The sequence below is a fragment of the Amphiura filiformis genome, chromosome 1 (assembly GCF_039555335.1).
Source record: "Amphiura filiformis chromosome 1, Afil_fr2py, whole genome shotgun sequence".
Classification (NCBI taxonomy): Eukaryota; Metazoa; Echinodermata; class Ophiuroidea; order Amphilepidida; family Amphiuridae; genus Amphiura; species Amphiura filiformis.
The window spans coordinates 24,842,587-24,851,535 of record NC_092628.1 but is presented as its reverse complement, the minus strand read 5'-3'; positions in this window follow the sequence as shown (position 1 = coordinate 24,851,535).

The window sequence follows — 8,949 nt, the reverse complement described above, 5'->3', positions numbered from 1 at the left end:
TTACGTGCCAATATGATGACGTCAATGACGTCAGCTGGCCATGTATTTACATATTATATCGAGATTGAGACATAGTGGTTGGCAAAAATACGTAAATCGTGTAACTTTTACGGACGAAATTTCACATAAATGCACATTATTTTCCACAAGAGACAAGCAGTAGTGAATGAAATGTTAATTTTTATAGTGCTTTTCATGAATACTCATTATGTATTAACTTAACTGAGAAAAGTATCGGATTTCCGTAAGAATGAAACTGCCAAATTCGGCATACGTACTTGCTGTGATGACCAGGCCTGTGACTTCGTCGACAATTGTTGCCGGGAATAGGGGTAATTTCACGTAAAATTTCAATTCTTGACTAGTGCCTGACCGACCGGGCAAGCTAAAAATAATATTTTTCACGGCCTGTTGGACTTGATTGTCACCCCAAAATCACGTTTTTGGCCCAAGTTATTTCCAAAATTGACCAAGGCAGCAGCTTCTTATTACTTATAGGGTTTTTAAAAAAGCACCTTTTTCTGTGTGTTTAGGCCTACTTGTTTAGGGGTAATAATTGTATCAATTTACTTGTTTAGGGTAGGGAAAAGACAACTACTTGTTTAGGGTAGCAAATCGCTCTACTTATACTTATTTAGGGGTGCAAATTTTAGTCTCAGCAATACGTGTTTAGGGTGCTTTTTGTGAGTCCATGGACGCGCCTGATACCCCCCTTCACCATTACAGTGGCACCCCCGGGAGATGAAATTACATCAGAGAGGATACATTAGAATACTCAAGTACAGGTGTGTCAAAAATGAATACATGGATTAATTTGTACAAGACACCCAAATGGAACTTTTGTATTTTGCTTTAAGGGCTCGGTCACCCACCTTTGAAGTTTTCTAAAAGACCTAAAATGTGTAGGTCTTTTATGCATATTATGAAAGGTCAAACTCGGGGTCAAACTTTTCATATGATGGTCAGCTTCAAGTTTTCCTCCCAGCTACATACACTTTAAGTATATATAATTCAGTAGATTTATGAAGTTTGGACTGTTCAATATGTCAAAAATCTCAATTTTTAATAATTTGCCATAAAATTAGTATTTATCACCAATTACAAAAAATCAAAATTATTTGATATCAGAAGGACATTCCTCATATTCAGAATTCAATTTGATGTGTGTGTGTGATGTGATCTCAGGTCCCAAAAAATACTGCGCAAAGGTTGGTGGCCAAGCCCTTAAGCAGCAAAAAAAGTAAAGTTACTTTCTTGAGAGCTCATAACTGAACAGATTTGATATATTGCCACGCAATTGGGAGGAGGACAAGCAGTTTGATGTTTGCATGCAACTTGCCACCACCACCACATGTAAAATACATCCTACATTCTACTGGACTGTATATAGAGTGTATTACGAAGAGGAGAATATATGGAATGTATTCATGCTTTATATACACAGAAGTGGCAAAATATGTCACGTACAGTTCAATATTGAACTATGATATTGTACATGCATGTATTAGCAGAGAGTTGATATTCTTGAGAGGGCACTCTATTCACGTGGTTTCTTTTCCAACGCTAAAAGATCACAATTTTGGTGGTTTGCAAATGAAAAGTGTCCGCACTATCGATTGATTACGTAACTGTTATGAATAATTTATTAGGTTTTTCAATGCAATCGCCTCGACCCATTAATACATATTATCTGTATTATGAAAGTACTTGGAATAGCAATCCGGTGAGTTCACTGAACTACGCCCTAATACTGATGGCGTTTTAATGGCGTTTAATGGCGCTAATCCTCTCCATACACAGATGAACAACTACAATAGATGAAGGTCAACACGTATGACCTCCTATGTGACATGTTATATGTGATGTACAAAAACCTGAATATCATAAAGATCAGTATTCGTTTGTGCATATGAACTGCACATTTACGTTGCTAGATATTACTCATTATATATAATGACAAATATTGGTATTATGACAATACGGTATATACATTGTATATAAAACGACTAATAGATCCTACTATCATGGCGTCAGGTCAATGTTCATCATACCCGTATGTTTCTTAAAATTCATTCATATTTGAGACAAATTGCTGTGCCAATTTTATTGGTGCACAAGTAGATCCGTGTTTTTTTAATTTTCATTTCCTTTTAATGAAAGAATTAAGGTTTTCCACTGCACGGGCCACAAGGGTGATACTAATTTTAATGCTATATTTTCAAAACGAATCGTGCTCGGTTGGCTCTATAGCGATTTCACAGAAAAGGTATTTCTAGTGCAATGCAGCGTCGGACTCTAGCTGAGAACGTAGCCTAAGTCATTCGGACTCCAAAAAGGGCTCTCCATACACAAAAGAACAAACACAAAGGAGGGTAGTCTCCTCCGTGACCAGCTTGATTTCGATGGAGCGGAACCAAATTGGCTGCGGAGGAGACGGGTCATTTTTCCATGCAAATTTTTCAGTGTCAGCCGCCTGGTATTAGCCCCAATCCTAACAAGGTTGGTTATATAAGTAGGTGCTGTACATGTACACCATAATAGGCTGATTGCATATTTTGCTTTTCTGAATTAATGTGGGGGAAAGAGGGAGGTGCCTAGACTAATTCCAATCAGCTGTCTACATTTTGCATGTATTGTGTTATGCTTCATAGTGATGACTGATTAACTTACAGTCCATATTGTGACAGACTTCTGAAAAATATTAAGTGTGACCTTGGTTATGCGCTATAGCGCGACTGACTAGCACCTTTTATTTGTTTGTTTGATTTATTCGGGTTTTGACAACCCTAGATAACCCAAGAAAGCCTCTATTGAAGCTTATTTCCATTGGGGTCCATTTGAACACCGGGGCGCTTAGGAACAGTCAGGGGTTAACACCCTACTCTTTTGAAACTGGCTGCGAGATACATGTACAGGTATGACTCTCTGCACACGGGATCGACGGCTTAACGTCCCCTCCGAAGGACGGAGTACGTTCATGATTCATTTACCCAATTCTAAATGAACCATGGGGAGAGCGGAAGTCTGAATTTAATCTACAGATGTTGCCAATTAATTTCAAGCTTTTTTTTTTTCCAAGTCAATATCCCAGCAAATCGCCACCGCCGAATCGAACCGGGACCTCATGCACTAAAGGCAAGTACTCTAACCATTGCGCCACGCTCTCCCCACACCGCCTGTGTACTGCAGCGCCGTACCGCGCCGTTGTGACTAGATCGCGTTCTAAAGTTCTAAAAACAACAACTCGGTCAAAAGGTCAATTTGGACACAATTGCGCATGCTCTATATGCCACAGGAATCCTGTTGCAAAATCTGTCACTTTTTATTCACATAGTTTTCTCAGTCATCAATCCAGAAAGTTGACAAATGAGGGCAGCAGTCTAGGAGGTGCCACTTGCCTTATAATAAATTTATTGCATTGCATGATGGGCAAGGGTTTCAATCCAAAGTTGATCGTGGGGGGGGGGACACAAGTTTTGTTAAATCTGACCATGAAGCAGACCTCTTGTCGCGCTTGTGCAACGCAGGGGTGTGTGTGTGAGGGGGATGTACCCCTCATCAGCCGTTGAAAATTTTTACAAAATGTGTGCCAAATGAAGGCATTTGGTGGACACTTTTTACACTATTAGTTGGAAAAAATTGAAAACTGTTCAATATTAACTGAAGCAGTTTGCAGTTCATTTCTAGTGGCATGCCTGGACTTTTTGTTGAGGGAGGGGGCAAAGAAAACATAATTACCTAGTAAGCATTATTCCAGCCCGATTTTGCTGGGATATATGCACGGGGATTGCACGCTCAGTACGCAAAAAGTGAAAGTTGCCCGGGAAAGGTGATACACATTCGGGTCATTGCGGGCAAAGTGCACAAAAATTTGTATTTTAAACTATTTTATACCCAAATGAAGGTGTTTCCCAAAATGTGTACATATTTAAACAGAACTAAGAACAAGGAATTTTTTCTTGGGAGGGGGTGTCAAAGAACAAACTTTAAGAAGTTTCAGTAAGTCTACTTAGACCAAGGAAGTATTTACTGCAATGTGGGCATTTGATATTGTGTCCCCCATCCCAAAATATTAATACATTACAATGAGAGTCAAGAAAAATCCATATCTCTCTGCAAAAAGTCTTGTAAAGGGTTCAAAATTGGTCTGTTCTTTTTATCATGTTTGGGTTTCCCAAAGGGTTGATTTTTATCATTTTGAATTTTTTTAAGGGTAACTTTTTACATCCCTAGGCTTGTAGGAGTATGTGATCTAACCACCTACATGTAGTCATGTACACAACATTTAGTATCTATGATATAACAGACACAAGTTATGCATACAAAATTATTTTGTTGGAGGGGTTGTGCAGTAATTACAAGCCTGAGGGAGGGTAAACTTGAACAATATGCGAAAAATTGTTTGTGCCCCATTTTTGCTTCCCCACTTTTGACCTCCCCCTGGGGAATCATAATTATCATTATCCCCAGACAGAATAAAACAACACGTTGACAACTTTTTTGCGACTTCTGTCGACATAAGACATTAGAAAAGGTCAGTGAATTTATTTACCAAATTGTTTTTTGAAAATAGAAAACTGTAATCAGCCATTTACAAGAGCAGCCCAAAAGCGATTGCTGGAACTTTACTTTTCTGGTGGTTACCTAAAAGTAGCAATAGGAGTAAAACATTGCTAGCAAGCAAGCAAGAGACAACTTTGTTGGTGTGAATATACCTCATGACGAACTCCATGGGACATCCTGGAGTCCATGTAAGTTGACTCATAAAAAGCAAAGATAAATATTAAGGAGACAACTTTACCCGGTATGAAAATACTTGGTGAGCTCAATTCGTGATTACCTATAGAGCCGGTTGCTCACTAAAATGCCGCGGTCTTTGCAAAGCTGAGGCCTTCAAAATATAAAGATATTGATCAAAGCATGATCTAAATAAAAAGCAAATGGCTTTTTAAAAAGCAAATGGCTTTTAAAAATTGAATGGCTGAAACCTTTGTTTTTCAAAATACATGGCGTGCTCCACGAGAATTCTGAAGCCATAATTGCTCTTCAGGAAGATTACCTGACAGAAAAATAATTGTTTTTGAAATAAGCTGGTTAATTTTAATCTGAGAACTACACTATTACATTAAAATCAAAATTTGGACAGAAAAACTGCCTTTCACACACGTCAATTCTGCAACAAGTATTGAGTAGCATTGCCATCAATTTTTGGTGATATTTCTACTTGGATGGCATTGCTACTAGCCTCGTAATAGTAATAACCACACGCTCGACCTTACCACGAAGCCTCAATAATGACCATGATAATTCTTATACTCGCTAATTGCAAATATTTCTAATTTTGTTTTGAATAAGCATAATATCTTGCAATGAAACTGTTTTCTCCTCCACCATTAATGGGTGTGGTGGGTGGGAGAAAATAATTTTCACCAATCTCCTCTAATGCTTTACGACAGAATGATGCGCCTGTTCACGAGCATGGTGCCGAGCAAGCGATGCCGACACACGTGATTGAAACCCAACGCGCACCAACGGATCACGCCATTGGCCAAGGCTAGTTCCCGGAAAACATGACCTTTGACCCGGCCTGAAACTTTTTTCTGCAGGTGATAAATTGAGTTTCACCGCGATATACGCGATGAAACTGTATTATCCCAGACAGAATAAAACAACACGTTGACAACTTTTTTGCGACTCTTCTGTCGACATAAGACATTAGAAAAGGTCAGTGAATTTATTTACCAAATTGTTTTTTGAAAAAGAAAACTGGAATCAGCCATTTACAAGAGCAGCCCAAAAGCGATTGCTGGAACTTTACTTTTCTGGTGGTTACCTAAAAGTAGAAAAAAGGAGCAAAACATTGCTAGCAAGCAAGCAAGAGACAACTTTGTTGGTGTGAATATACCTCATGACGAACTCCGCCGGGACATCCTGGAGTCCATGTAAGTTGACTCATAAAAAGCAAAGATAAATATTAAGGAGACAACTTTACCCGGTATGAAAATACTTGGTGAGCTCAATTCGTGATTACCTATAGAGCCGGTTGCTCACTAAAATGCCATGGTCTTTGCAAAGCTGAGGCCTTCAAAATATAAAGATATTGATCAAAGCATGATCTCAATAAAAAGCAAATGGCTTTTTAAAAAGCAAATGGCTTTTAAAAATTGAATGGCTGAAACCTTTGTTTTTCAAAATACATGGCGTGCTCCACGAGAATTCTGAAGCCATAATTGCTCTTCAGGAAGATTACCTGACAGAAAAATAATTGTTTTTGAAATAAGCTGGTTAATTTTAATCTGAGAACTACACTATTACATTAAAAATCAAAATTTGGACAGAAAAACTGCCAAACAAGTTTTTGACATTTATGGAAAAAATTTGCCAAACTCCCCCCTCCCCGCTTTTGACTGATCCGGATTTTTTATTTTTAAAAATCAGCTGATCTGGGAGGGTATGAAAATGCATGGGGTTGGCGTTGAAATAGCCTAAGCGCATTTGCATACGTTTGCCTTAACAGTAACAGCCCAAATTCTGACGGATGCATAATCCCAATCAAATATAGGCCTATTATCTACGCGTGATCGCCGGTTGAAAATGTCAAAGTGTGTGATGACGTGAGTGTCTCCCCAACTACTTCCCTCAATACCTTGTGTGCATACTTATTTATATTTCTTGTGCATTCCTTCCCGCTCCCTCTTTCATTTCATCCGGATATCCCAAACGTATTAGAATATCAGACCATATTAATCTGGCAGATGGTAATAATGCCCTAAGCCCTTCTAAGCACTCAAGCACCTTGTTTCTGATTTCCCATGTGGGCCTCTTTAGGATATCATTCGTCCCAATGTGCAATATTACCGTTGTGGGAAAGGGGTTCTTATACATTAAGCGTGCTACTCTATTTACTACATCACCATGTCTTGAGCCTATTAATTTATCTCCTGGTTGACCTTCCCATTTTACATAGCCTCCGCCGTGGAGTTGTGTTTGTTCGCTCCTGCACGTTTTATGATACTGTCCCCCACGACCCACGTTCTCCTGTTAGACTCTGTAATAAAGCAAAACAGAACAAACAACAGCAAATTGTCTCTACCAAATTTAATAAATATTACAACAATGCCACCGCACTAATACCCTTAATTTGCTGTATCCGTTCCTCTGCTATACCACGACAAGGATCTATGTGAGATAATACAAATTTTTTTTTTTTATTTCCTCAATACAATCGTATATACTACTACCAAATTATTTTTTCTTCCGCACCTATCCGGCGATTACCGACAGCCTACTAGCGAATAGCTGCTAGGGAGCAAAAGAATTAACATATAAATTCATAGATGTATGGTTTTACATTATGCATTGCACAATGGCTGCTTTCAATAGTCTCTTTAGACTTTACAACCCATAATCTGTATGAGTTCTTGCCTGTGATTACTGCAAGGTCTGCCCAGGAAGACTACCTGAAACATACAAAAGTTACAGATTATTACACATGTTGATTTGCCTAATATATAATCGAAAGGCTGAAGATTTCCACTTTCCCATTTCCTTGATTTTTTCGTCACTGATGCCCCCCATAGCCGCTGCCGTCGCTGCGCCAATTCTAAAACTATGAGGACTAAAATACTCTGGATCTAAGCCTATTAAATTATTGATGAGGGCGCCCAACCTTCTGACGATAGGAATGAAATGAATGCCACTATGTGCGATTGATTCGCTGGCCATGATGACCCCAAATTAAATTTCTCCCTAAAATCTAAAAATTTTCTATACCTTTACGGTATGAAGCCCATGTACTTGAAGCTACTGACGCCCGTACCAATCGATGCGACTCATCCCTTAAAGCTTCCATAGAAACTGGGGCACCAACGTGGACACTGGTTCTGCTCGTGGTGCCGCCCCCCGAAAACGTTCCATCTGGAATCGGGAAAGGGCATCGGCTATATTATTAAGTTTGCCTGGAATATGCTTAGCACAAAATGTTAGGTTCAATTTTAAACATTGTAACACAAAAGAACCGCACTAGCCTCATGATTTTAGGACACTTTGACGTTTGTCTATTGATGATAGATATTACTGGCAAGTTATCTGACCTAATGATGACCCTCTTTCCTTCAACTTATCTCCCCATAACACTACTGCCACCACAATGGGGAAAAATTCTAACCATGCAATTGAATATGACGAGTAAGTTTCATTGGGCCATCTACCTTGAAACCACTTTCCTCCAAAAAAACCCCCGAATCCTATTTCCCCACTGGCATCAGTGAATAGCTGTAGATCGCTTTCATCTGACCACGCTATTTCCGGTATAATGGCTGCCCCATTAAAATGGCGCAAGAACACCAGCCACATTTCTAAGTCGCCGCCCCGGTGACAATCTGATTTTGTACCAGGATTTTTTGCACCCTTACGTTAAGTCTATTAAGCGCCGCAAGAAAGCCCTGCCTGGATTAACGGCTTTACATACAAACGATAACGATCCTATGATCGATTGCAGATCCCTTAGTGTTATTTTTGTCAGCTTAAGCGCATTCTCAATTTTACTTCTAATATTGATCAATTTGCTCTGTGGTATTGCTATTATTTGTTTGACCGAATCAATCTCCAATCCCAAATAAACGATCTTAGTTGTTGGGCCTACTGACTTATCTGGGGATAGTGGTACGCCTAATTTCTCACAAATCTCTTCAAAACATGAAACCAACTTTTCGCATGATGCATTTGCCCGTGTTATCAGAATGAAATCATCCATATAGTGGCTAATTAAATCAGTAGCTGCCGCTCTTTTTACCGCCCATTCCAAAAAGGTTGAAAATGTTGCGAAAAGTGCCGGAGAACAACACGCCCCCATGGGTAAAGCTTTGTCCACAAAGTATTGGTCCACAACTTTAATACCCAAAAGTTGAAAGTCACTTGGATGAACGGCAGCAACCTGAAAGCCGACTC